This window comes from Chiloscyllium punctatum, chromosome 20 (genome assembly GCF_047496795.1).
Source record: "Chiloscyllium punctatum isolate Juve2018m chromosome 20, sChiPun1.3, whole genome shotgun sequence".
In the NCBI taxonomy this organism is placed as follows: domain Eukaryota; kingdom Metazoa; phylum Chordata; class Chondrichthyes; order Orectolobiformes; family Hemiscylliidae; genus Chiloscyllium; species Chiloscyllium punctatum.
The window spans coordinates 67,701,822-67,729,043 of record NC_092758.1 but is presented as its reverse complement, the minus strand read 5'-3'; the positions used below and the strand labels follow the sequence as shown (position 1 = coordinate 67,729,043).

Sequence of the window (27,222 nt, the reverse complement as noted above, 5' to 3'; positions counted from 1 at the left end):
ATGAGCTTTTAAAAATAAACATAAAAAACAGATTATAGATATTTTAATCAGCTTCTTCTGACATGCTATGGACCTCTGACACCTCTGGAGCAGGTAGAACTTCAATTCATACCTTATAGCCCAGAGGTATGGATGCTGCCACTCTGCTCATTAGCCTGGGTCTCTATAGACTGATAATGAAATGAAAGTCACTGAGTTAGCAATGTAGAGAACCAAATGATATTGTCGATATTTTGCACCATTCTTTGAGTGAAATCTTGGGCTATGCTAAGTAACAGGAAGCAATGTTCGCTGGGGAACTTAATTGCACAAAAGGCCAAAATATAGTTTTCTTCTTTTGCAGTAGCAGCGGGAGTGGTGAAAACAAGGACCGGGGGCTGCTGGGAAAGTAAATTCCTCCCTTAAAATCTTATCTTCTGAATAGGTGGAGAACATGCTGAGCAGGAGCGGACACGGGACTGCTGAGTAAGTGAGGTAATATATTTGGTAGTTGCTTTACCCAAAACATAACTTAGCTAGTGTGTCCCCCATCCTCCTCCTCTTACCAAAAAAGTTCTGTCTGCCAACTTGGTACGGCTACTAGTTTTTTCAATAGTCTTGTTGGAGATTCAGAAAAGTGGGAGTGGATGTTATGGCAGTTGTATGCTCTTCTTGTAGGATGTAGAAGGTAACGATCACCACTACTGTCCCCATTGACTTCATCTACAGGAAATGCACCCAACTCCAACTCCTCAGAAACTGTGTGAGGGAACTGGAGCTGGAGCTGGATGAACTTTGGATCATTCGGGAGGCAGAGGAGGTAATAGAAGGGAATTACAGGGAGGTAGTCTCACCTCAGGAACAGGAAAAGATAGAGGGTTTACAGTCAGGGGACAGAAAGTGAACAGGCACACAGTGCAGAGATCCCCTGTGGCCATTCCCCTCAATAATAAGTATACCGTTTTAGATTCTGATGGAGGGGGCAACCTACCAGGAGAAAGCCATAGTGGCCAGGTCTCTGGCACTGAGCCTGGCTTTGTGGCTCAGAAGGGAAAGGGGGAGGATAGAAAAGTGCCAGTGGTAGGACACTCAATAGTTAGAGGAATGAACAGGAGGTTCTGTGATTGCGAACAGGACTCCAGAAAGGTATGTTGTCTCCCAGGTGTGAGGATCCGGGATGTCTCTGATCGAGTCTATAAGATTCTGAAGGGGAGGGTGAGCAGCCAGAAGTCGTAGTGCACATTGACACCAATGATATAGCTAGGAAAAGGGATGAGGATGTAAAAAGTGATTTCAGGGAGTTAGGTTGGAAGCTAAAAAGCAGGACAAGCACAGTAGTAATCTCAGGATTACTACTGGTGCCATATGCTAGTGAGCCGAGGAACAGGGAGCGAGTGCAGCTAAACACGTGGCGACAGGATTGGTGCAGGAGATTAAGCTTTAGATACATAGATCATTGGGATACCTTCTGGGGAAGGTTGGACCTGTACTAAAGGACAGGTTGCAATTAAACTGGAGGGGCAACAATGTCCTGGATGGGAGATTTGCTAGAGCACTTTGGGAGGGCTTAACCTAGTTTCTCAGGGGAGGGGGTAGTTGTTGAATGGGCAGAAATAGATTGTAAAGACTCTATCAGGAAAGATACACAGTTGATAGGGCAAAGGGATGGGTTAAAGTATGTCTTTTTCAAGTAATGTCAGGAATAAGAGTGATGAATTTAGAGCATGGATCAGTACTTGGAATTCCAATGTTGTGGCCATAACTGAGATATGGATTTCACAGGGGCAGGAATGGTTGCTAGATGTTCCAGGGTTTAGATCTTTTAAAAAGAACAGGGAGGGAGGTAAAAGAGGAGGGGGAGTAGCATTGTTAATTAGAGAGTGCATTACAGCTGCAGAAAAGCAGGTTATTGAGCAGGGTTTGTCTACTGAGTCAGTATGGGTGGAAGTGAGTAACAGGAACGGAGCAGTCACTTTTCTAGGTGTTTTCTATAGACCCCCCAAAAGCAGCAGGGAGATGGAAGAACAGATTGGACAGAAGATCTTGGAAAAATGCTGATGTAACAGAGTTGTTGTTATGGGTGACTTCAAATCCCCAATATTTATTGGAACCTCCTCAGTGCAGATGGTAAGGATGGAGCTGATTTTATCAGATGTGTTCAGGACTGATTTGTTACTCAATATGCAGTGAGGCCTCTGGCGATGATCTTTGCACCCTCACTCTCCACAGGAGTAGTACTGGATGATTGGAGGGAAGCAAATGTTGTTGCTCTGTTCAAGAAAGGGAATAGGGAAATCCCTAGGAATTATAGACCATTTAGTCTTACACCTGTGATAAGCAAGGTGTTGGAAGGGATTCTGAGAGATAGGATTTATGACTATTTGGAAAAACATCATTTGGAGATGCCGGTGTTGGACTGGGGTGTACAAAGTTAAAAATCACACGACACCAGGTTATAGTCCAACAGGTTTAATTGGAATCACACTAGCTTTCGGAGCGACACTCCTCCAGTGACAATCACCTGATGAAGGAGTGTCCCTACTTCCAATTAAACCTGTTGGACTATAACCTGGTGTTGTGTGATTTTTAACTTTGGAAAAACATAGCTTGATTAAAGATAGTCAGCATGGCTTTGTGAGGGTAAGATCATGCCTCACAAGCCTTATTAAGCTCTTTGAGGATGTGACGAGACAAGTTGACAAAGGTCGAGCAGTGGATGTGGTGGATTTGGATTTCAGTAAAGCATTTGATAAGGTTACCTATGGTTGGCTCATTCAGAAAGTTAGGAGATATGGGATATAGGGAAATTTGGCTGTCTGGATACAGAATTGGCTGACTGAAAGAAGACAGTGAGTGGTAGTGGATGGAAAGTATTTTGCCTGGAGGTCGGTGGCCAGTGGTATCCCACAGGCAACTGTTCTTGGGCCTCTGCTCTTTGTAGTTTTTATAAATGACTTGAAAAAGTGGAAGGATTGGTTAGTAAGTTTGCCAATGACACAAAGACTGGTGGTGTTGTAGATAGTGTCGAAGGATATTGCAGGCTACAAGAAGACATTGACATGATGCAGACCTGAGCTAAGTGGCAGATGGAGCTCAACCTGGATAAATGTGAAGTGATTCATTTTGGAAGGTCAAATTTGAATGCTGAATATGTGTTAAAAGACAGGATTCTTGGTATTGTGGAGGAACAATGGTATCTTGGAGTCCACAAGCACAGATCCCTGCAACTTGCCACGCATGTCGATCAGGTTGTTAAGAAAGTGTATGGTGTCTGGGCTTTCATTATCAAGGGGATTGGGGTTAAGAGCCACAAGGTTTTCCTGCAACTCTATAAAACCCTGGTTAGACTGCACTTGGAATATTGTGTCCAGTTCTGGTTGCCACATTATAGGAAGGATGTAGATGCTCTCGAGAGTGTGTTGAGAAGATTTACCAGCATTCTTCTTGGATTGGAGGGCTTGTCTTATGAAGAAAGATTGAGTGAGCTTGGGCTTTTCACACTGGAGAGAAGAAGGAAGAGAGGTGACTTGATGGAGGTGTACAAGGTAATGAGAGGCATAGACAGAGTACACAGCTAGAATCCTTTCCTGGGGGCAGAAATGCCTGTCATGAGGGGCCTTAATTTTAAGGTATTTAGAGGAAGGTATAGGGAGATGTCAGAGATTGTTTTTTTACAGAGAGTGGTGGGTTTGTGGAATGCACTTCCAGTGGTGTTAGTAGAGTCAGAGACTTAGGGACATTTGAGCAACTGCTGGACAAGCGCATGAACGGCAGTAAATTGAGGGGTTTGTAGGTTAGGTTGACCTTAGATTAAGATAAATGCTCAGCACAACAACATGAGCCGAAAAGGTTGTACTGTTCTATATTCTATGTTCTGGTAGAATGAACTTCTGTAATTACATTCTCAGAACTTACAGGGCGGATTGAGCTTCCTGGCAGCAAGCACTGGGAAACCCTTTTGCATCACTTCACATCTCTTGCGTTAATTTTAAAGGAAATGTTTGCCAGAATTAAATTCTCCTTTTAAATGAAGTTGTCTACAAGTAAGCAAATTGAACCTTCTGACTCCTAACAACTGACAACAGGTGAAATACTTAACTTGTTGAATTTTGGAATAACTTTATCATTTTTGAGATGCGTCTGTACTATGCCATGATTGAATTTGTGCAGATGTAATTTAATTTGCTTGGAGCATGGAAGATGACTGAGTGAGTAAAGGGGGGATTGTAACACTCAGTTCAAAGAGGCTGGAGAAGGGAATTAGTCTTTCTGCGTAAGGGAGGACGCCTAATCAAGAGGTGGTTCAAGGGATAGAGTGTTTTGGTGCTGACATTTACTTTAAGAATCTGAGTGATACTCCTGGCTTGCAAGGGATATGTACCTGTCACAGTGCCCTTCAAATATGGTAACAGGACATTCTACCTTTCAATGTAAATTCATGACAGTTGACTCCTGCCTACCATACTACACAAGTCTTTGTGATTCTGGTGTCAACGTATGTAATGTGCCAAGAACACCTCTTAAATGCAGTCAAAAATCAGATGAGATATACCTATCTGCCAGTGAGCAAATGTGACACTCCCATGCCAACTGTTGAAGATTGCATTATGGACGGTCCTGTCATGAGCTTGGTTACAGACCATTGACATAATAATATTAGTAATTAGATTACTTACAATGTGGAAACAGGCCCTTCGGCCCAACAAGTCCACACCAACCCACAAACCACCCCCCTACACCTAACACTGTGGGCAATTTAGCATGGCCAATCCACATAACTTGCACACTTTTGGATTGTGGGAGAAGCCAGAGCAAACCCACAGGAGAATGCGCAAACTCCACACAGAGAGCTGCCTGAGGTGGGAATTGAACCCAGGTCTCTTGCACCGTGAGGCAGCAGTGCAAACCACTGTACCACCTTGCTGCCCAATAGTATAATAACAATATTCAGGGCTGGAACATGAGCCAACTATCATACAGAACACAATTACATGGTAAATCAGAATGTTATCTGTGAAACTGCTTTGTCTATGTTACGAACTTTCATTGTAAAGTGCTTGATAACACATACTGAACATAACTGACACTGTTGTAATAGGTTCATCGTTTAGCATTCAAGATCAAATGTACTCAACAATTGTAGATAATGATGTGTTATGCTCTATTTGTATTGATTGTTCAGAGTCACTTTTGGCTCAGGCAGCTAAAACCTGACCTCTCTTTGATAATTAGGAAAAAATGAAGACTACAGATACTGGAGTCAGAGTTGCAAAGGGTGTCACTGGACAAGCACAGCAGATCAGGTAGTATCTAAGGAGAATCGATGTCTCGGGCATAAGCCCTTTTCATTTGTTTGTAGAATTAGCTCTTCTTTCATATCAGTCCAGTTTGACGATAGGCTTCACATTTCTTTGATAAGCTGGTATCGGTATGAAATGTATATTTTACTGTCAGCTTATTGCTTGTTTCATCATAACTGGAACCTATTGCTAATGTCGCAGGAAAGTTAATAAATTGATAACCTATTTGTATAAATTTAGTTTGAATTGGAAGTACATTTTTATATGTTTTATTATTTTGCTTTAGGCTTTTGTAGAGATATGTGTATCTATTGTATCTATAGATTTCTTAGCATTCACAAGTAATTCATCTTGCTTATTAGGCAAATATTACTTGTGGCAAATAGGTATTTTTGAGATTTAATTAATTTCACTAATCATACACTCAATGATTAAAATATATGCATTATTTAGGTATTGTTGTTAATTTTGGTCAACCGAGAATATAAATATCCCTATTCTTGTACTTAAAACATTTTGGACTGAATTTCACCAATCTTGAGGAGTTCCATGGAGAGTTTCTCTCCACATCTTCAGCGAGTTCTCATGTAATTCTCTGATACTCACCTTATTTTATGTTCGCACTCCTGTGACAAAGCACTGACAGCACCATGTGCTTACCAGCAGCAGCACTTGTTATTTCAAGAAACTTCTGGCTTTTACACTGCCATTGCCATATACTAAGCCATGCATAAGGTAAACTGCTGCGAGTCAGGAACACCACTTCATAGTACATAGTTGGAGGAAAATGTAAAAGAGAAGTTTCTGTGGGCACATATATGGTACAAGTGATACTCATTGAAAATGCAAGGTCATATTTTTTTTAGATTAGATTACTTAGAGTGTGGAAACAGGCCCTTCGGCCCAACAAGTCCACACCGCCCCGCCGAAGCGCAACCCACCCATACCCCTACATCTACATCTACCCCTTACCTAACACTACGGGCAATTTAGCATGGCCAATTCACCTGACCTGCACATCTTTGGACTGTGGGAGGAAACCAGAGCACCCGGAGGAAACCCACGCAGACACGGGGAGAACGTGCAAACTCCACACAGTCAGTCGCCTGAGGCGGAAATTGAACCCAGGTCTCTGGCGCTGTGAGGCAGCAGTGCTAACCACTGTGCCACCGTGCCGCCCACACATTTGTAAATGTGTTGCTACTTTTTCAGTCTGACTCATTCCATGGTAACTAAAACTATAAGAATGAAGCTGTCTTTCATGCAAATCCATGATAAAATTCTGTCTGAAATTGTGCTAATCTTTCCTTAATGCCTAGAAAAACATAACACCTTGTAGTTGTTCAATGTGAGAGCATCACATGTTATAAAGCCTTCAAACAGTTGGTAACATTCACTCTTCTTGTTCAATAAAATTAAGATTAAAAAGTTACAATTACTTTTGGGAACAAATGAAGTTATTATCATTGAATAATGATCTCACTCAACTTACATCCATTGTCTGTGCTAATTTAGTCCTGCCTGACTATTGTGCAAAGTACCCTATCATGCTGAAGTTAATATTTCTCCTGCTCAAAATCCTCACCTTCCTTCTCAGAAGTGTTACAACACAGTAGTGAACCCTTCTGTTAATTAAACCAAACACCCAGAAAAGTTTGCCTCACCTGTTAAAATATGAGTAATAGAGAACTCACAAGTTCTACTATTTAAAGAAAATAATATCAATTTATTTTTTAACTCTAAAAGTGAACATTAAACAATTTATCACAACTCTAAGCCCCCCTTTCTCTAAACTGATTATTACCTGCCTCCAACTCTGTAATAATATGCCATTTCAGTAAGACACTGATTAAAATTACATCAATTTAATTTCAAAACCACATAGCCGCAGTCATCTTTGTTGCTTGTCTTCTTCTGGCTGAAGATCTCCCTGGGTCATCTTCGTTCTTTTTACTGTGAATATTTTCCAAATGTTAGTCAAGGATAGTATAACGGTGGCTGAGAGAACTTTTGAGAATGATTCACCTACTGAGGTAGTGTGGTGTGAGGTTAGAAACAGAAGAGGAGAGGTCACACTGCTTGGAGTCTTTTATAGGCCTCTGCAGAGTTCCAGGGAGGTGGAAGAGAGGATTAGCAAAATTATTCTGGGTAGGAGTGAAACAGGGTGGTCATTAAGGGGGACTTTAACTTTCCCAACATTGACTGGAAACGCTATAACTCTGGTATGTCTGATGGATCGGTTTTTGTCCAATGTTACAGGAGGGTTCCCTGACACAGTACGTCAAAGGGCTGAAAAGAGGGGAGGCCACACTGGATCTGGTTCTTGGTAATGAACCAGGCCAGGTGATTGATTTAGTTGTAGGTGAGCACTTTGGAGAGAGTGACCATAATTCAATTATGTTTAGTTTGGCCATGGAAAGGGATAAGTACATGCCACAGGTCAAGAGTTATCGATGGGACAAGGGCAATTATAATGCACTTAGACAAGAATTAGGATGCATAGAATGGAATAGTAAAACCAGGGATGCAGACATTGGAAATGTGGAGCTGGTTTAAGGAGCAAATATTATGTGTCCTTGATAGGTGTGTCCCTGTCAGGCAAGGAGGAAGTGGTAAGGTAAGAGAACCGTGGTTTGCAACAGAAATTGCATCTCTTGTTACGAAGAAGAAGGAGGTTATGTGTTGATGAGGCAAGATGGTTCAGATGAGGCGATGGAGAGTTACAGATCAGCTAGGAAGGATTTAAAGCGAGAGTTAAGAAGAGCAAAGAGAGGACATGAGCTGTATTTAGCGAATAGAATAAAGAAGAACCCTAAAGCTTTCTATAGGTACATGAGGAATAAAAGGATGACTAAGGTAGGAATAGGGCCAGTCAAAGATAGTAGTGGGAAGTAGAGTGTGGACCCTGTGGAGATCAGAGAGGTACTAAATGAATATTTCTCATTGGTTTTCACTCAGGAAAAGGAGAATATTGTAGAGAAGAATGAGATACGAGACATTAGACTAGAAAGGATTGAGGTTAGTTACAAACAGGTGTTATCAATTCTAGAAGGAGTGAAAGTAGACAAGTCCCCTGGGCCAGATGGAATTTATCTGAGGATTCTCTAGGAAGCTAGGGAGGAGATAGCAGAGCCTTTGGCTTTGATATTTGAGTCATCATTGTCTACAGGTTTAATACCAGAGGACTGGAGGATTGCAAATGTTGTGCCCTTGTTCAAGAAGGGCATTAGAGATGACCCAGGTAATTATAGACCAGTGAGCCTTACTTCTGTTGTAGGAAAGGTTTTGGAAAGGATTATAAGAGATAGATTTATAATCATCTAGCAAGAAACAATTTGATTTCAAATAGTCAACATGGTTTTGTCAAGGGCAGGTCGTGTCTCACAAACCTCATTGAGTTTTTTTGAGAAGGTGACCAAGCATGTAGATGAGGGTAGGGCAGTTAACATGGTATACATGGACTTCAGTAAAGCCTTTGATAAAGTTCCACATGGTAGGCTAATGGAGAAAATGCAGAGGCATGGAATTGAGGGTAATTTATCAGTTTGGATTAGAAATTGGCTTTCTGAAAGAAGGCAGCGAGTGGTGGTTGATGGAAAATATTCAGCCTGGAGTCCGGTTACTAGTGTTGTGGCATAAGGATCTGTTTTGAGACCACTGCTGTTCGTCATTTTTATAAATGACTTAGACACATGCATAGCTGGATGGATTAGTAAATTTGCAGATGACACTAAAGTCGGTGGAATAGTGGACATTTTGGAAGAATATTACAGGTTGGATAAACTGCAGAATTGGGCTGAGAGGTGGCAGAGTACTGGGTCAATGGAAAGATTTTTGGCAGTGTGGATGTGCAGAGGGATCTTGGAGTCCGTGCACATAAATCCCTGAAAGTTGTCACGTGGATAGTGCTGTTAAGAAGGCATGCAGTGTGTTAGGTTTCATTGGTTGAGGGATTGAGTTCCAGAGTCGCAATATCATGCTGCAAATATACAAAATGCTGGTGCAGCCAAACTTGGAATATTGTCTACAGTTCTCGTCCCCATATTTCAGGATGGATGTGAAAGCATTGGAAAAGGTGCAGAGGAGATTTTCCAGGATGTTGCCTGGTCTGGAAGGAAGGTTTTATGAGGAAAGGACGAGAGACTTGGATCTGTTCTAATTGGAAAGAAGAAGTCTGAGAGGGGATTTGATAGAGACATACAAGATGATCAGAGGATTAGATAGGGTAGACAGTGAAAGTGTCTTTCCTGGGATGATGACGTCAGCTTGTACAAGGGGACATAATTACAAATTGAGGGGAGGTAGATTTAAGACAGATGTCAGAGGCAGGTTCTTTACGCAGAGAGTGATAAGGGTGTGGAATGCCTTACTTGCCAATGTAGTCAACTCAGCCACATTAGGGAGATTTAAACAATCCTTAGATAAGCACATGGATGATTTTGGGATAATGTAGGGGGACGAGCTGAGAATAGTTCACATCGAGGGCCGAAGGGCCTGTTCCACACTGTATTGTTCTATGTTCTAACATGCACCTTTGATAGAGAGTCTTTCCTAATTTCTTGGATCTGTGTTGATGGCAGTTGCTCTGTCTGATTTTCAAAATGCCTGTTTTTGTAAAACCCCAACTTTGGATTGTCTCATTCGCTCGATGTTGGCAAAACAATAAATTCAAATTTGATTGGGGTTTAGTATCCTGGGTGTAATTTAAATTGATTGGCTAAATTTGAATTGTTGTCAAAACAGCAACCAACTCTATTTCACAGCTAAATGTTACATATTTTCAATTTTCCAGTACACTTGTACTGCTTGTAAGCTCTCAGTGCAGAACAGCATTCACTCTTTCTTAAAAGTACTGTACATGCCTTCAACTTCATAACAGATGGCTTCTATCATACTTACAGGCCTTCAGTTTCTATGATGCCCTCTTGGGTGGTTCCAGTTTTGCAGTGGGCAACATGCAAAAATTTGCAGCCCACCCTGACTAGAAAGGACTGCAAGGCAGATCCAACCATTCACCCTCATCTTCAGCAAGCTTATCATCTTACATGGTGGCTTGGGGGTCAAAAAATGAAATGCATTGCATTGGCGCACTGCCTTAGTTGCAGAACAGTGTGATCAGCCATGGTTGCTGAGGATAAGCATTGTCTCCCAGTAACCATCTGACTGTAAGACATCCAACCCTTGAAATGAAGCAGGAACATAAGAATTCTCAAGGATATAGGCATCATGGCAGTCTCTAAGGTATTCGTCCTAAACTTTTGATATGTGATTCCCCTGATCAGAAAATACGTTTAATGAATTCATTGATGAACTCTGCAGCGTTGTGATATAATCATCTCAACATGAAATGTTGACAGTCTGAACAAACTAACATCTGGGAAATCCAGGTATGTTGGCAAAATATACTGGTCAGGCTGGGGAGAATTGACCTTGTCACAGGGAAAAGAGTTGAAGTGGTGTCACCTGCCTTAAATTGAATTGGCGACAGCCTCAATGCATTCAATGTTTGAGGACACTGTAAACTTTGTTATAAATTCTGTGTCTTACACTCTTATACTCCGCAACCACCTGATGAAGGAGCAGCACTCTGAAAGCTGGTGCTACCAATTAAACCTGTTGGACTATAACCTGGTATTGTGTGATTTTTAACTTTGTACACCCCTGTGCAACAGCGGTGTCTCCAAATCATGATGTTTGAGGATGAAGAGTTCCCACACAGGTACCAAGTTGGTCCTTACAAGCAGTAGGTACATAACTTAGTACAGTGGTCCCCTTGATGGTAACCTGGATGGCATGGCCACCCACTCCTTTAGTTCAAAAGACCTGTTCCAGCAGTTGACTATTCTGTGACCGTACCCCAGGACATCCTCAGTCTGCGGCACACTGACTTGGAGGAAACTATATTGAAAGCCAAAGATTCTGGGCCTCTTCTATTTGCATATGGCAGAACCTTCAGCTGCAACATCTTCCTGTGGAGGTTGTTCAGCAGCTGCTGGGGGTTGCTACTAGTCCTGGGATTGGTCGCACATTTGTTCTTCCTCAATTTCTCTGCGCCTTTATTGTCCAGTGACCACAGCAATGATAACTCCTGCTGGAGCTGCATCCAATGAACCAGTTTTGGGAAATATCAAAAATAGAACAAATTCTTAGTAATATGAGCTGCCAGCATTCATATCACAAAGAACAATGATAACTTGGCATAGTCCTCCATTCAATGGAATTTGGAGCATTCTGACAAGTGCAGCCTTGAAATAGTGCAGCATATCCATGAGGGGAAGGATTACCTGGACACTTTGTTTCAGGAGGCAGTCACATCCGGTAGATTAAGTAATTCAAATTCAGTTAGTAATCAGGGACAACAATGACTGTAAGTGAGGCAGGTAGGGGGATTCTGAGTTCAGGAATGGAGGAGCCTCAGCAGTTGACCTTATCTAAGAGGTATGAGATTTTTGCTTCCTGTTTGAATGAGGAAAAGGGCAGTGGGCAGGATGAGCCAGCTGATCACAGCACCATGGTGCAGAAGTCCATTCAAGGTCGGGGGGGGGTGGAGAGCAAAATGACAGGTAATTGTTCTAGGGGATTCTCTTATTAGGTGGTTAGATAGTATCCTTTGTGAGCCAGATCGGGAGTCCTGCATGGTGTGTTGCCTGCCCGGTGCCAGGGTGCAGGACATCTCCGACCAGCTTGAAAGGATATTGGAACGGGATGGAGAAGATCCAGTTGTTGTGGTCCACATTGGTACAAGCAAATTGGCAAGGTTAGGAAGGAGGACCTGTTTGGGGATTATCAAGCACTAAGAAGGAAATTGATGAACAGGTCCTTGAAGGTCATAATCTCTGGAGTACTGCCCGAGCTACGTGCTGATTGGCATAGGGATAAGAAAATTAGGGAATTAAACATGTGGCTAAGAGATTGGTGTGGGAAAGAGGGATTTTATTTCATGGGACATTGGCATCAGTTTTGGAGCCGTGGGGATCTGTACCGAAGGGACGGTCTCCACCTGAATTGATCTGGAACCAGTGTTCTAGTGAAAAGGATAAATTGGGTGGTTATGAGGATTTTAAACTTGTGAGTTGGGGGAAAGGGAAAGGGAAAGCAACAGTGAGTATGGAGTCAAGTAGAAAGATAAGCCGCTGGTTAGCATGTGTGCAGGGTTTAATTCAAGGCAGACTAGGAATGAAACAAAAAGAAAGAAAATAATTTAGGACATATTACGAGAGATATTGGAAATCATGTAGATAAGAGAATTAGCATTAAGGTGCTTTACCTGAATGCTAGTAGTATTCGTAACAAAGTAGATGAATTAATGGCACAAATCATCGTGAATGATTATGACGTGGTAGGCGTCACAGAGACATGGTTACAGGGGGCTCAGGACTGGCAGTTAAACATCCAAGGAGCTACAACTTATCAAAAGACAGGGAGGTGGGCAGAGGGGATGGGGTTGCCTTATTAGTTAAGAATGAAATTAAATCTATGGCACTGAATGACATAGCGTCAGATGATATGGAGACTGTGTGAGTGGAGTTGAGGAACCATAAAGGCAAAAAAAAACATAATGGGAGTTATGTACAGACCTTCTAACAGTGGTCAGGATCAGGGGTGCAAGATGTACCAGGAAATAGACAGGGCATGTCAGAAAGGCAAGGTCACGATGATCATGGGGAACTTCAATATGCAGGTGGATTGGGTGAATAATGTTGCCAATGGATCCAAAGAAAGGGAATTCATGGAATGCTTATCCAGATGGCTTTTTGCAACAGCTTGTGATGGAACCCACAAGGGAGCAGGCTATTCTGGACTTAGTGCTATGTAATGAGCCAGACTTTACAAAAGATCTTAAAGTAAGGGAACACTTCAGAGGTAGCAATCATAATATGGTAGAGTTTAGTCTGCAGTTTGAAAGAGAGAAGGTAAAATCAGATGTAATGGTGTTACAGTTAAATAAAGGAAATTACAGGGGCATACAAGAGGAACTGACGAAGATCGACTGGAAGCAAAGCCTAACAGGGAAGACAGTAGAGCAACGATGGCAGGGGTTTCTAGGTGTATAGAGACACAGTATAGAGGTTCATCCCAAAGAAAAGAAAGATTATCCGGGGGGTGGGATTATACAACCATGGCTGACAAACGAAGTCAGGAAAAGTATCAAAGATAAAGAGAGAGCTGATAAAATGGCCAAGAGCACTGGCAAATCAAGAGATTGGGAAGACTACAAAAACAAACTAAGGATAGCAAAGAGAGAATTAAGGCAGGAGATGATCAAATATGAAGGTAGGCTATCCAGTACAATTAAAAATGTTTCTTTCAATACATCAGAAACAAACAAGAGGCAAAACTCAACACTGGGCCACTCCAAACTGATGCAGGAAGGCTGGGAATTAAGGAAATAGCTAAAGAACTTAATAAATATTTGACATCACTCTTCACAGTGGAAGACATGAGTAATATCCCAAGGGGGTAAATTTAGAATCGAAATGAGGAGACATTTCATCAGTCAAAGAGTGGTGGGCCTGTGGAATTCATTGCCACGGAGCGCAGTGGAAGCCATGACATTAAATGTCTTCAAGGCAGAGATTAATAAGTTTTTGATCTCACAAGGAATTAAGGGCTACGGGGAGAGTGCGGGTAAATGGAGTTGAAATCCCCATCAGCCATGCTTAAATGGCAGAATGGACTTGATGAGCCAAATGGCGTTACTTCCACTCCTCTGTCTTATGACCTTATGGTCTTATACCTACACATGGACCTTCAACATAGGGACCACATGCTAATGCTGTACAAATACATTCGGAGATTGTAAATGCAGAAGGATTATTGTAACCTTGTCCATCCATGCAACATCACCTCGGAAAGGCAGTATTGCTTACAAAAACATGTTGTTTGAAGATGACACTTTAGATATCACCTATAATTATTTCTACTTCACAGAGATGACTTTGATTAATTTTTAATGGTCAAGATTCCTTATGACCAGGATTTGTATTTGACATGATTTGTCGCTGCATATGCTTCATATACACAATAACATAATTCCAGATGTCTTCAACCTATGCTGTGTTAATGTCTGATTAATGCAATTGCCCCTTGATAGGCATCACATCATTCACAAGAAGAGCTTGCATCCTCTGAAAGGAAAAGAAACACATACTCTACCTACTCTGGATATGGTTACAGTCATTTATTGTTAACAGTGAGCATTTGTGATTCAGGTGAAGAAGGATGGCAACACAGGTCATGCTTTACAGACTAGGTTGCAGACTGTCAATCCAGATGGACAATTAAACCTTCATGTTCCTTTCTTCCTTGTACTCCCTATCAAGCCCATCAATTCTGATTTTCCCTGAGTTCCTATCAAATGCTTTCACTTAAGCCTTCATCTCTCAACATTACCTTCTGGGACCTGGGCCTACAGCTCAGTTACACCAACCATCATGGTGCACTGGTACCCCTATGGAATGAACTGACAGTGAAAGTGGTTGAGGCAGGTACATTAACAACATTTAAAAGTCATTTGGACAAATAGATTGGTAGGGAATGTATTAAAGGAAACTTCCCAAGTGCAGGGAAGTTAGGTTGATGTGGATGGACATTTTGGTCAACATGGGCCAGTTTGGGCCAAGGTCCTGTCTCTATGCTGTCAGACTCTAGGACACTACATGTGAATAAGTGTAGGCTTTTAAGTGCCTTATGACAATTAGGAATGCAATATCTGCTGGCCTCATCCCATGCGTGAATAAAAAAAAGTCAGGTTTGTGGCACGATGGCAGTGTCACTATCACTGAGCCAGGTGGTATAAATTCAAATCTAATCTGCTCCAGAAGTGGGTTATGATATCTTTTAAAAGATGGATTAAATTAATTGGTTAGTTTGCTGAAAATGTAGTTCTAATGTTAGACCAGTCTGTTAGGATCTTTCAATCTGGTATAGACAGAGTGTGTCATATAATTCTAATATGTTGTGCTCTGCAGAACTGGATCCGACAATGAGGAGACATGATGAATGCTGACAAACTGGGATAGTGGAAGTCGTCTTGTGAAGAGGAGGATGAAGACACTGAGTAGAAGGAGCATCAGCTTTACATGATAAAACGCAGCTGCTTCCGACACTACATGCCAGACAATCAGTTCCAGTCAGTGAGAACTGCTTGCAGTAATCATTCATTGTCTACAAATATCGTTGTGTTCGTGTGGCAAGAAGCAAATGTAACTGATGTTTGTTTGAGTTTTATTCACTTTTGATGCTTGCAAATAAAAATGAATGTTTTGAGGCCTTCCTATATATAATGATCCCACATTGAACTATGATAAGTTGCTGGACTATAAAGAGCATTGAGGTAAGACAGTAGTAAGTTGTAAATTGGAATGTGGCTGGAGACAGATAAGGTCTGTGCTGAAAATGTGTTGCTGGAAAAGCGCAGCAGGTCAGGCAGCATCCAAGGAGCAGGAGAATCGAAGTTTCGGGCATGAGCCCTTCTTCAGGAATTCCTGAAGAAGGGCTCATGCCCAAAACGTCGATTCTCCTGCTCCTTGGATGCTGCCTGACCTGCTGCGCTTTTCCAGCAACACATTTTCAGCTCTGATCTCCAGCATCTGCAGTCCTCACTTTCTCCCAGATAAGGTCTGTGGTCTGAAGCCAATGATAGTATAAGAATGTACAGTTGTATGTGCAAGGTTATGTTAGCCATGCTGTGAGAAACATTTGTAAATGGTTGCTGTTTCACAATATATTTATAGGCTAGCCCATGTAATGATTGGGCCTAAATTATAAATAGATTAAAGTTATTGTAAGGGAGTAATTTTACTGATGGGTTCAGTGAGATTATAAATTGCAAGAAGCAGAGTTCAATAGATTATAATTACATCTGCTTCCTAATACACTTACTGCACTAAAATCACTCAAGTGTATATGTTCCTTGTTAGAAAATAAGCTTGGGTGATTTTATTTGATTTTGTTTCATCTTGGTTATCATTGGGAACACAGACTGCCAATGTGTTTCATGGTTCCACACACTGAGGCTAAATGCTTACTGATAATATGCATAAGGCTTAAGTTTCTGAGGAGTAGCAATCTCATGCGTTTTTCCGAAAGGAGAGAACTCTGCATTTTTGACAGGAGATTGTGATCATGGTTCCTTCAGGAATTCAGAGCCACACTTGGGTGGAAACAGGGTGCTGAGTGAGTAGAATGCCAAGTGGGAGGGGATGTGGGTGAGAATGGGTAGGATATCAGGAGAGTAGGGTGCCAGATGATAGGATACAATTGGAAAAGTGCCAGGTTGCCAGGGAGGTAAGGTGCCACTGGGTATAAATGCTTAGTGGCACAGAAGCAAAGTGGCAAGAGGGCCAGGCAAGTGTTTAGGGTAGTTAAAGATGGGTGGGAAAAATCACGTCTGGCAGACCTGGGACAAAGTAAATGTCAGTCCGTTGATGTCTTGTTAGGAAAGATATGGTTAGGGTCCCGGGCAGTGGAGCTGTTGAGGCAGATTGGGTCCAGAGGTGGGGAAAACGGGAGTCAGGGTCCTGGTAGTAATGGAGACAAACATGGCAGATTCATCCAGAAGATTAAAAGCTTTGGATGCACAGTGACTTGGCTGCATGGATTCAGAATAGGTTTACTCATAGAAGGCAAATGGTAATTAGATTAGATTACTTACAGTGTGGAAACAGGCCCTTCGACCCAACAAGTCCACACCGATACACTGAAGCGCAACCAACCCAGACCCATCCTCCTAACACTACAGGCAACTTAGCATGGCCAATTCACCTAACCTGCACATCTTTGGACTGTGGGAGTAAAACTAGAGCACCTGGAGAAAGCCTACACAGATACGGGGAGAATGTGCAAACTCCACACAATCAGTCGCCTGAGGCGGGAATTGAACCCAGGTCTCTGGCGCTGTGAGGTAACAGTGCTAACTACTGAGCCACCGTACCACTCACATGGTGGTGAACTGATAAACAATGAGTTGAGCATTGTATCCTGTTCTTGTGGATAAGACCATAAGACAAAGGAGCTGAAATTAGGTCACTCAGCCCATCAAGTCTGCTCCACAAGTAATTTATGAGTGGTAAGTTTCTCAACCCCATTCCCCTCCTTTCTTCCTGTAACCCTTGGTCTCCTTGACAATAAAGAACCTGTCTATCTCCGTCTTAAATATACTCAATGACCTGGACTCCACAGACTTCTGTGGCAGTGAATTCCATAGATTCACCACTCTCTGACTAAAGAACTTTCTCCTTTTCTCCATTCTAAAAGGTCTTCCCTTTATTCTAAGGCTGTTCCTTTATCTTCCTAAGAGAACAGCCTGAGAATAAAGGGAAAGTCTTTCCTAACATCTACTTTGTCCAGGCCATCCAGTATTCTATAAGTTTCAATTAATTTCCCCCTCAACTTTCTAATCTCCACTGAATACAGACCGAGAATCCTCAAACATTCCTCTTACGTTCAGCTTTTCATTCTTGGGACTATTCTCGTGAACTTTCTCTGAACACTCTCTGGGGTGAGTATATCCTTCCTGAGATATGAGGCCCAAAACTGCACACAGTACTCCAAATGTGGTCTGACCAGACTTTTATAGAGCCTCCGAAGTACGTCCTCTCAAAATAAATTCCAAAATTACATTTGCCTTCCTAATTACGGAGTCAATCTGCAAGTTTACCTTGAGAGAATCCTAGATTAGAACTCACAAATTTCTTTGCATTTCAGACTTCTCCCCATTTAGAAAATAGTCCATGCTTCCATTCTTCTTACCAAAGTACATGACCTCACATTTTCCCATGTTGTACTCCATCTGCCAATTCTTTGCCCACTTTCACTGATTGAACTGTTCAATCTTTTTGATGTAGTTGACTACTTCAACAGTCATTCTTGGTAATGTTCAATCTCTCCGCACACAAGGACATTTTCTTGGCATAGATAGTACACAATCTTGGTTGCTCAGGATCACACAGGTGGATGGTTCCTTCTTGTGCACCAGTGCTGGCAATGGTAAGTCCACACAGCAGGGCAAGTTCGATCTTGATTCTAGTAGTCAGTGCTAAAGCAAGGGTTAGGATATCTGAAACAGAAGGAGAATTACTATTCGAAAGAGACATCTTTATCTTAGTAGCCTGGTTCCGGTTCCTCTCTTAGTTCCCTTTCATTCATCTCCACCATCTCGATCATTTCCATCATCTCCCCACTTTGGAGGGGTTTGTGCGATGATCTTGCAATGATGGAGGTGGACCCAGGCAAGGCATCCAGCGACCTTGGCAGCAATTGGGCTGGTGAGGAGGATCGGGAAGGGTCCTTTCCAACGAGCTTGGAGGCCATGGAGTGTTAATATAAACCATTTCCCCTTGCCCATGTGTATACAAAATACACATAATCATTTAAAATAGGCAGCAGCAAGGAAGGAACACAAAGTTGTCCAATAGGGGTCATGCACATTCTGGTTTGAGTATCGAGGGGATACCTTATTTGAGGCCATAGTTTGTGCTTTTCAGCAGGGGCATCACCCATGATTTCTGTATCTTACATACCCGTCCTTCTACTGTGCCTAAGCAGGTTTTGCTGGGGGATCCGATGGGACCAGACATTTGGGGTGTAAGACTGCCTGCTTAGCAGCTGCATCCACTTGCCCACTACTTTAGAAACAGTCTCAGTTTCCTCAGCATGAGCCAAGCATCTTGATAATTGCCAGATTAGATTAGATTAGATTCCCTACAGTGTGGAAACAGACCCTTCGGCCCAACAAGTCCACACCGACCCTCCGAAGAGCAACCCACCCAGACCCATTCCCCTACATTTACCCCTGACTAATGCACCTAATACTACGGGCAATTTAGCACGGCCAATTCACCTGACCTGCACATCTTCCGACTGTGGGAGGAAACTGGAGCACCCAGAGGAAACCCACGCAGACAAGGGGAGAATGTGTAAACACCACACAGACAGCTGCCTGAGGTGGGAATTGAACCCGGGTCCCTGGCACTGTGAGGCAGCTGTGCTAACCACTGTGCCACCCAAAAAATATGGAACGCTTCACGAATTTGCGTGACTTTAATTGGACAAAACAGCATTACTATAATGCTGCAGCTTGGGGGTTAAATCTTCAATGTTCCCACAAGGCTCCATAATCATAGATCATATTAAAAGCACAATGAAGAGTCAATGTACATTAACAGTTTTTCTTTTTGCTAGGACGAAAGCATGTCAATTCTCCACATCAGCTCCAAGGTAACATTAAATACACATTACTCCCCAGTGGCCACATTTCAAAAATTAAAGCAAGGGCCAGCCATTTGTCCCTAGGAGATTTTGCAGTCTTGTTCCCAGTCTCAAAGGTGAAATTCTGGGGCCTGTTTGACCTGTTTTCGGGGTCCCCTTGGGGAAAGGTTGCGCAGCAGTGGTGGGCACCTGAGGTAGGTTCCGCCCCCCCAGTGGGCAACCTGGTTTCAATCAATCTTATCAGGGCTGGCATATGGCATTTGGGATTGCAAGGGTGCTGGACATAATTAGTTTTACTTGTAACTTGCATTGTGCCTCAGTCCGGTTCTGACCATCTAATAGAAAACCACCGCTCACCTCATTTGCGACTGGAAATTCCTGGACTGGTTTGTATTGTTGGTCTGGATCACGTCAATGATTCCAGGTGGAAAACATTGCAAAAGCATAGGGTTAAACAAAGGTAATTGAGTTTCTTGATTATTGTTCAATTGTATATCACTTCCGTCAGACAGATAGCCACATATTTCAGTCTTGTAACACGAGCCATTCGTATTCAGGCTATTCCCAGAATTTTACTGCACTTAAATTTGTTTCATGCTTGGACATATTGAGCAAATTGGACTGGTTTGGTCTTGCAGTCAGGGGCATGCTTCATTAACATAACTCTAGTTCCCGGGATGGGACCTGGTTTAGGATGGCGCAGGCTACTCAACCCTTTGATGTCGGCTATGAAGACTGGATGCTTCTTTTTCAAAAGAAGGAAAGATTTGTAGTAAGTGGGTGGTTTGCTGGGGGCAATCGGGAGATGTTAGGGGCTCTGTGGATATCTAGGGACAAAATCCCCATCCTCAGAAAAGGTTGGTAAGCCAGACATAAGCTCGGGATTCCTAGTAGAATCTAAGTTCTCTATTTTATGTACTGTTGCTTTGATCCTGTTTGTAAATTCCTCCATACATTCTCGTATGTCCCTTTTATTTTTCATATATCCATTCACAGTCACCTCCCAGCTTTTGGGAGTTCCATCTGCTATACATAAGTCTATCCCCCAATCACATGCAGATTTTCTTCAACTGGTCAGTAAGGTAGCTTTCCATTCTTTAGTTAACAATGAATTAATGCAGCCATGCTTCAAATTAATCATCAGGCAATGAGACAGGTCACTGACAATGTGTAAGGGAATAAAACCAAACGATCCTGCCAATTAATTTTGATTTTGTGATTCGGGCTAATATAGTTGACTATTAAAAATAATAAATGAAATAATCATTATCTGTAATTCAAAGGTGGAAAGTGAACAAGTGACGAAGACATTTTAAAACTTATTAATATAAATTGGAAATTCCTTCATTCAATATTTAATATTTAAAATGCAAAATGTATACAGTTTCCAACTTTGAAATCCACCACAATTATTGGTTTTAGTCCCTTAATTTAAATCCAAGTTTAGGTTCCTTAATTGGTCCTGACCAGTCATTACTCATTTACAATGCTATAGATCGTGAAATGGCTGCAGTTACCTTAAAAGTTTTTGTCTACTCAGATGACAAAAAAAACTTCTAATGCATGAATAATGGCTGAATCCAAAGACACAGATATTAACCATAGGATATTAATTTTGTTACATGATTTATCACAGCGTAATGTTGAATTAAACTTCAATCGTCATTGAAGGAGGGGACTCACTCAATAAAGCTGCTACTGGCACATCATAATCACCAATGAAACACAGCAGACTTAAAATTAAGTGGAAACAAATGAGTCTGAAACAAAAAAAAGGTTATAATGTTGTCTTCCTCTGTATTAAACTGATCTGATATTGAATAAGGTTAGCTTTCATGTAAGGACAAAAGGTTAGTTAGAAACTGACAGTCGGGCAGTCATGACCTGTAAGAAGAATGGGGTTAATATTTCAATATTTCATTTCATAATCACTGATGAATCCTTAACCTTAAAAGAAATCATGTTAATTTTCCAAAATGCAAATCAGATTCAAAATGGGGGCAGCACAGTGGCTCAGTGGTTAGCACTGCTGTCTCACAGCACCAGGGTCCAGGTTCGATTCCAGCCTCGGGTGACTCTCTGTGTGGAGTTTGCACATTCTTCCCGTGTCTGCATGGGTTTCCTCTGGGTACTCCGGTTTTCTCCCACAGTCCAAAGATGTGCAGGTCAGGTGAATTAGCCATGCTAAATTGCCCATAGTGCTAGCTGCATCATTCAGAGGGGAATGGGTCTCGGTGGGTTACTCTTCGGAGGGTCGGTGTGTACTGGTTGGGCCGAAGGGCTTGTTTCCATACTGTAGGGAATCTAATCTAATCTAATCCAAAACAGTCCCGGATCTCGAGCTCCAGGGAACAAAACACAAACATTGAATCACCAACAAACAAATGTGCATCCAAACTGAATCACAAAGGGTTAAACTTTCTACAAGCTGTGGGGCTTTCTCTGTCTCTCTCTCTCACACACACACACACCCTGTCTTACTCTCTCTCTCTCTCTGTCTCCTTTCTCTCACACACATGAACATTTTTCAACCTTCTTTATAGCTCAGTTTTTAGCTTTTGTTTATCCTTTCTTGTAAGGGTAATGAGGCCCTTACATTCCAGAACAGTCAGCGTTAGGGAGTTTAGTCACATAAATCCTGGCTGGGATATATAACAAACCAAATGTGCAAAATCTAAATACCTCTCAAGCCGTTCAATTTGCAATTCTAACAATATAAGGAAACTCAAAAAGGGATCATGCTGTAAGGTTGAGTGAAATAGGAGTTGATGGGAAGGGTGAGGGCAGTAACAAATTAAAAATACTATACATGAATGCACGAAGCATTAGAAATAAGATGGATGAGCTTGAGGCTCTTTTGGAAATTGGCAGATATGATATTGTGGGGATAACTGAGATGTGGCTTCAAGTGGACAGGGCCTGGGAAATGAATATTCAAGGCTACATGTGCTATCGTAAGGACAGACTGACGGGCAGAGGGGGTGGGGTGGCCATGTTGGTAAGGGATGATATTCAGTCCCTTGCACGGGGGGACCTAGAATCAGGGGAATGTAGAGTCAGTATGGATAGAGCTGAGAAATTCTAAAGGTAAAAAGACCCTCTTGGGAGTTATCTACAGGCCCCCAAACAGTAGTCTGGATGTCGGATGTAAGTTGAATCAGGACCTGAAATTGGCCTGTCGCGAAGATGTTACTACAGTTGTTATGGGGGATTTCAACATGCAGGTAGACTGGAAGAATCAGGATGGTATTGGACCTCAAGAAAGAGTCTTTGTGGAGTGCCTCTGAAATGGATTCTTAGAACAGCTGATGCTGGAGCCTACCAGGGAGAAGGCAAATCTGGATGTGGTCTTGTGCAACGAACCAGAATTGATCAGGGACCTCGAAGTAAAGGAGCCATTGGGAAGTAGTGACCATAATACAGTAAGCTTCAATCTACAATTTGAGAGGGAGAGGGTACAATTGGAAGTGACAATATTTCTGTTGAATAAAGGGAACTATGGAGCTATGAGGGAGGAGCTGGCCAAAGTTCAATGGTGCAATACCTTAGCAGGGATGACAGTGGAGGAACAATGGGAGATATTTTTGTGTATAATGCAGAAGGTGCAGGATCAGAGTTCATTCCAAAAAGGAAGAAAGATCCTAGGAGGAGGCATGGTTGGCCGTGGCTGATGAGGGAAGTTTAGAAACATATAAAGTTAAAAGAGAAAAAGTATAACATAGCAAACATAAGTGGGAAAACGGAGGACTAGGAAGCTTTTAAAGAACAACAGTGGATTACTAAGAAGGAAATACGAAGATAAACTGGCCAAAAATATAAAGGAGGATAGTAAAAGCTTTTTTAGGTATGCGAAAGGCAAAAAAATGGTTAAGACTAAAATTGGGCCCTTGAAGGCAGCAACAGGGGAATATATTATGGGGAACAAAGAAATGGCAGAAGAATTGAATTGGTACTTCAAATCTGTGTTCACTGGGGAAGACACAAGCAATCTCCCTGAGGTAACAGTGGCTGAAGGACCTGAACTGAAGGGAATTTATATTTCCCAGGAATTGGTGTTAGAGAGACTGTTAGGTCTGAAGGTTGATAAGCCTCCGGGGCCTGATGGTCTACATCCCAGGGTACTGAAGGAGGTGGCTCGAAAAATCGTGGATGCATTGGTGATTATTTTCCAGAGTTCGATAGATTCGGGATCAGTTCCTGCGGATTGGAGGGTGGCTAATGTTGTACCACTTTTTGAGAAAGGTGGGAGAGAGAAAGCAAGAAATTATAGACCAGTTAGTCTGACCTCAGTGGTGGGAAAGGTGCTGGAGTCTATTATAAAGGATGAAATTACAACACATCTGGATAGTAGTAACTGGATAGGTCAGAGTCAGCATGGATTTACGAAGGGGAAATCATGCTTGCCTAATCTTCTGGAATTGTTTGAGGATGTAATTCTGAAGATGGACAAGGGAGATCCAGTAGATGTAGTGTACCTAGACTTTCAGAAAGCTTTTGATAAAGTCCCACATAGGAGGTTAGTGAGCAAAATTAGGGCGCATGGTATTGGGGGCAAAGTACTAACTTGGATTGAAAGTTGGTTGGCTGACAGGAAACAAAGAGTAGTGATAAACGGCTCCATTTCGGAATGGCAGGCAGTGACTAGTGGGGTACCTCAGGGATCAGTGCTGAGACCGTAGCTTTTTACAATATATATCATTGATATAGAAGATGGTATTAGTAATAACATTAGCAAATTTGCTGATGATACTAAGTTGGGTGGCAGGGTGAAATGTGAAGAGGATGTTAGGAGATTACACGGTGACTTGGATAGGTTAGGTGAGTGGTCAGATGCAGTTTAATGTGGACAAATGTTATGGTTATCCACTTTGGTGGCAAGAACAGGAAGGTAGATTACTACCTAAATGGAATCAATTTAGGTAAAGGGGCAGTACAAAGAGATCTGGGTACACCAGTCAATGAGGGTAAGCATGCAGGTACAGCAGGTAGTGAAGAAGGCTAATAGCATGCTGGCCTTCATAACAAGAGAGATTGAGTATAGAAGCAAAAAGGTTATTCTGCAGCTGTGAGACCACACCTGGAGTACTGTGTGCAGTTCTGGTCACCAAACTTGAGGAAAGACATTCTGGCTATTGAGGGAGGGCAGTGTAGGTTCACAAGGTCAATTCCTGGAATGGTGGGACTACCTTACGCTGAAAGACTGGAGCGACTGGGCTTGTATACCCTTGAGTTTAGAAGACTGAGAGGGGATCTGATTGAGACATATAAAATTATTAAAGGATTGGACACTCTGGAGGCAGGAAACATGTTTCCACTGCTGGGTGAGTGCCGAACCAGATGTCACAGCTTAAAAATACGGGGTAGACCATTTAGGACAGAGATGAGGAGAAACGTCTTCACCCAGAGAGTGGTGGCTGTGTGGAATGCTCTGTCCCAGAGGGCAGTGGAGGCCCAGTCTTTGGATTCATTTAAGAAAGTGTTGGATAGAGCTCTCAAGGATAGTGGAATCAAGGGTAATGGAGGTAAGGCAGGAACAGGATACTGATTAAGGATGATCAGCCATGATCATATTGAATGGTGGTGCAGGCTCAAAGGGCAGAATGGCCCTATTGTCTATTTCTATTTACAAGATAACTTTTCTTTTGTGCCTCTGCATTCGCCCACAACTTGGGGAAATACAACAGAGTCTTTAATAGTTACCTAATGTGTCCTGTATGCCAAATTCATTGAAGTCTGGACATCCTGAAGCAAGCAACTATAATTTCAGTAGATTTGTGCTAGCCAATTAAAACTAATGTTGGGCACTCAAGTGCATCAGGGGCATCTTGAAGCATGAAGCGGATTTCAGCGTGGGTCCAGGGCTTATCAAGTGGTGTTTCAATTGTCATAACCCTGGGGCGAGCAAATTCTCTATTGCTAATTTTTTAAATCTTAAGATGCTTTCAGCAGAACTTTCTGTCCGGACACTAGGACCCTGTTGAGTACGCACACTAGTTTCCTGTGGTTGAGTAGCAAGAATTGTATCAGCATTTCTAACAGTAATTTTGTCCTTAGCCAGCTTTCTTATTTTTTTTAAACATGACAAAGGCAACAAACGCCCTCCATATTTCATAAACAAAGAACAAACACCAAAACAAGTAGAAAAAAAAGTGTCAAGCCAAGCCGAACAGATATAATAGAAATAAACTCGACATAAAACTTGCACTACTGGATTAGTGGTGCTGGAAGAGCACAGCAGTTCAGGCAGCATCCAACGAGCAGCGAAATCAATGTTTCGGGCAAAAGCCCTTCATCAGGAACCTGCCTGAACTGCTGTGCTCTTCCAGCACCACTAATCCAGTATTTGATTTTCAGCATCTGCAGTCATTGTTTTTACCTTATAAAACTTGCACTAATCAATAGCCTGACAATGAGCAACGAGACTAATGATTTCTGCAGAACATTCCTGACATTCTTAAACCCTGACAGTTTCGTTCTAATATATCGCGATACTTCTTTATTTCACAGAACAATTTAACTATCAATTTAAACAATGCCAATCCAACTGAATCTTATTGCTCTATCTCTTTTTCTCAGAGCACCCCACCAGATCCCATTTATCTCCTTTTCTTATTTTACCAAGACTGATCCTTTACAGTCTGGACTGAGATGGAAGACAGCGAGGGGTCAGGTCAACCATTACTTGAATGAGACGAAAACCAGACGAATATGAAAAAAAAACTCACGTCTGCGTGGCCGATTCCTCAACTCTCAACAGTGAACGACCCAAGGCTCTTACACCATTGTCCACAATCCGTCCATGTCATATCTGAGTCACAGCACCATATGAAGATCTAGACCCCTCCCCAAAGAGATCGGTCAAAATAATCACTCGGATTGTGGTCTATTTCAGCAAGGTTCACCAGTTTATTACAACGTCGGGCACAGGTTAGTCCAGCAACACAGAGGTTAACAGCTACTGTGTTCCTTGGAGAAAACTGTGCAATTGAATTTGAACAAGCCATTTTTATATGTTTCTTAAGAGACAGTACAACCCTAATTACAAGGCAAACCAATAAAATGTGATAAGGTGACTTATTGGACAGCAGGTTAATTCATTGATATTTCCTTGGAAACAGTATTGTCTTACGCATATTATGTCTCACACTTGCAAGTTCAAGGTTAGTCAGGGTGGTCAGTTAATTTTTTTTAGATTCGATTCCCTACAGTGTGGAAACAGGCCCTTCGGCCCAACCAGTCCACACCGACCCTCCAAAGTGTAACCCACCCAGATCCATTTCACTCTAACCAATGCACCTAACACTACGGGCAATTTAGCATGGCCAATTCACCTGACCTGCACATCTTTGGACTGTGGGAGGAAACCAGAGCACCTGGAAGAATCCCACTCAGACAATGTGCAATCTCCACAGAGACAGTCACCTGAGGCCGGAATCGAACCTGGGACTTCCCTTAATGTCTTATGATTCATTTTATGAAGACTTAATTGTCTGCTTTATCTTTTCATTTAGCCAGCTCAGCAAAGCAGGAATGCAGCTTTCAACTATTTTAGCACAGTATTAATGCTGAATCTATTTTGTAATGTTATTTTATATTGAAAAGTCATTTTGTGGTTAATAAAAGCCCACATAGATTTGTTGCTCCTGACAACAGCCTAAATCCAGATTTTAGATCCTCACTCAAACTGTGATTTACACATGATAAACAACCAGCCCAGAAAGTTTGGTATGTT

General features: G+C 42.1%; 1 long non-coding RNA gene across 1 annotated transcript in view; it reads right to left on the bottom strand.

The window, feature by feature from the left end:
- The window catches only part of LOC140492181 (uncharacterized), a 36,206-nt gene extending 9,762 nt beyond the window's left edge, over positions 1-26,444 (bottom strand). The window contains exons 1-2 of the long non-coding RNA XR_011963512.1: positions 26,216-26,444; positions 18,033-18,339 (exon numbers count right to left, since the gene is read on the bottom strand). This is a non-coding gene — a long non-coding RNA (uncharacterized lncRNA). The remainder of the gene's footprint in view (positions 1-18,032; positions 18,340-26,215) is intronic.
- Positions 26,445-27,222: the final 778 nt, after the last annotated feature.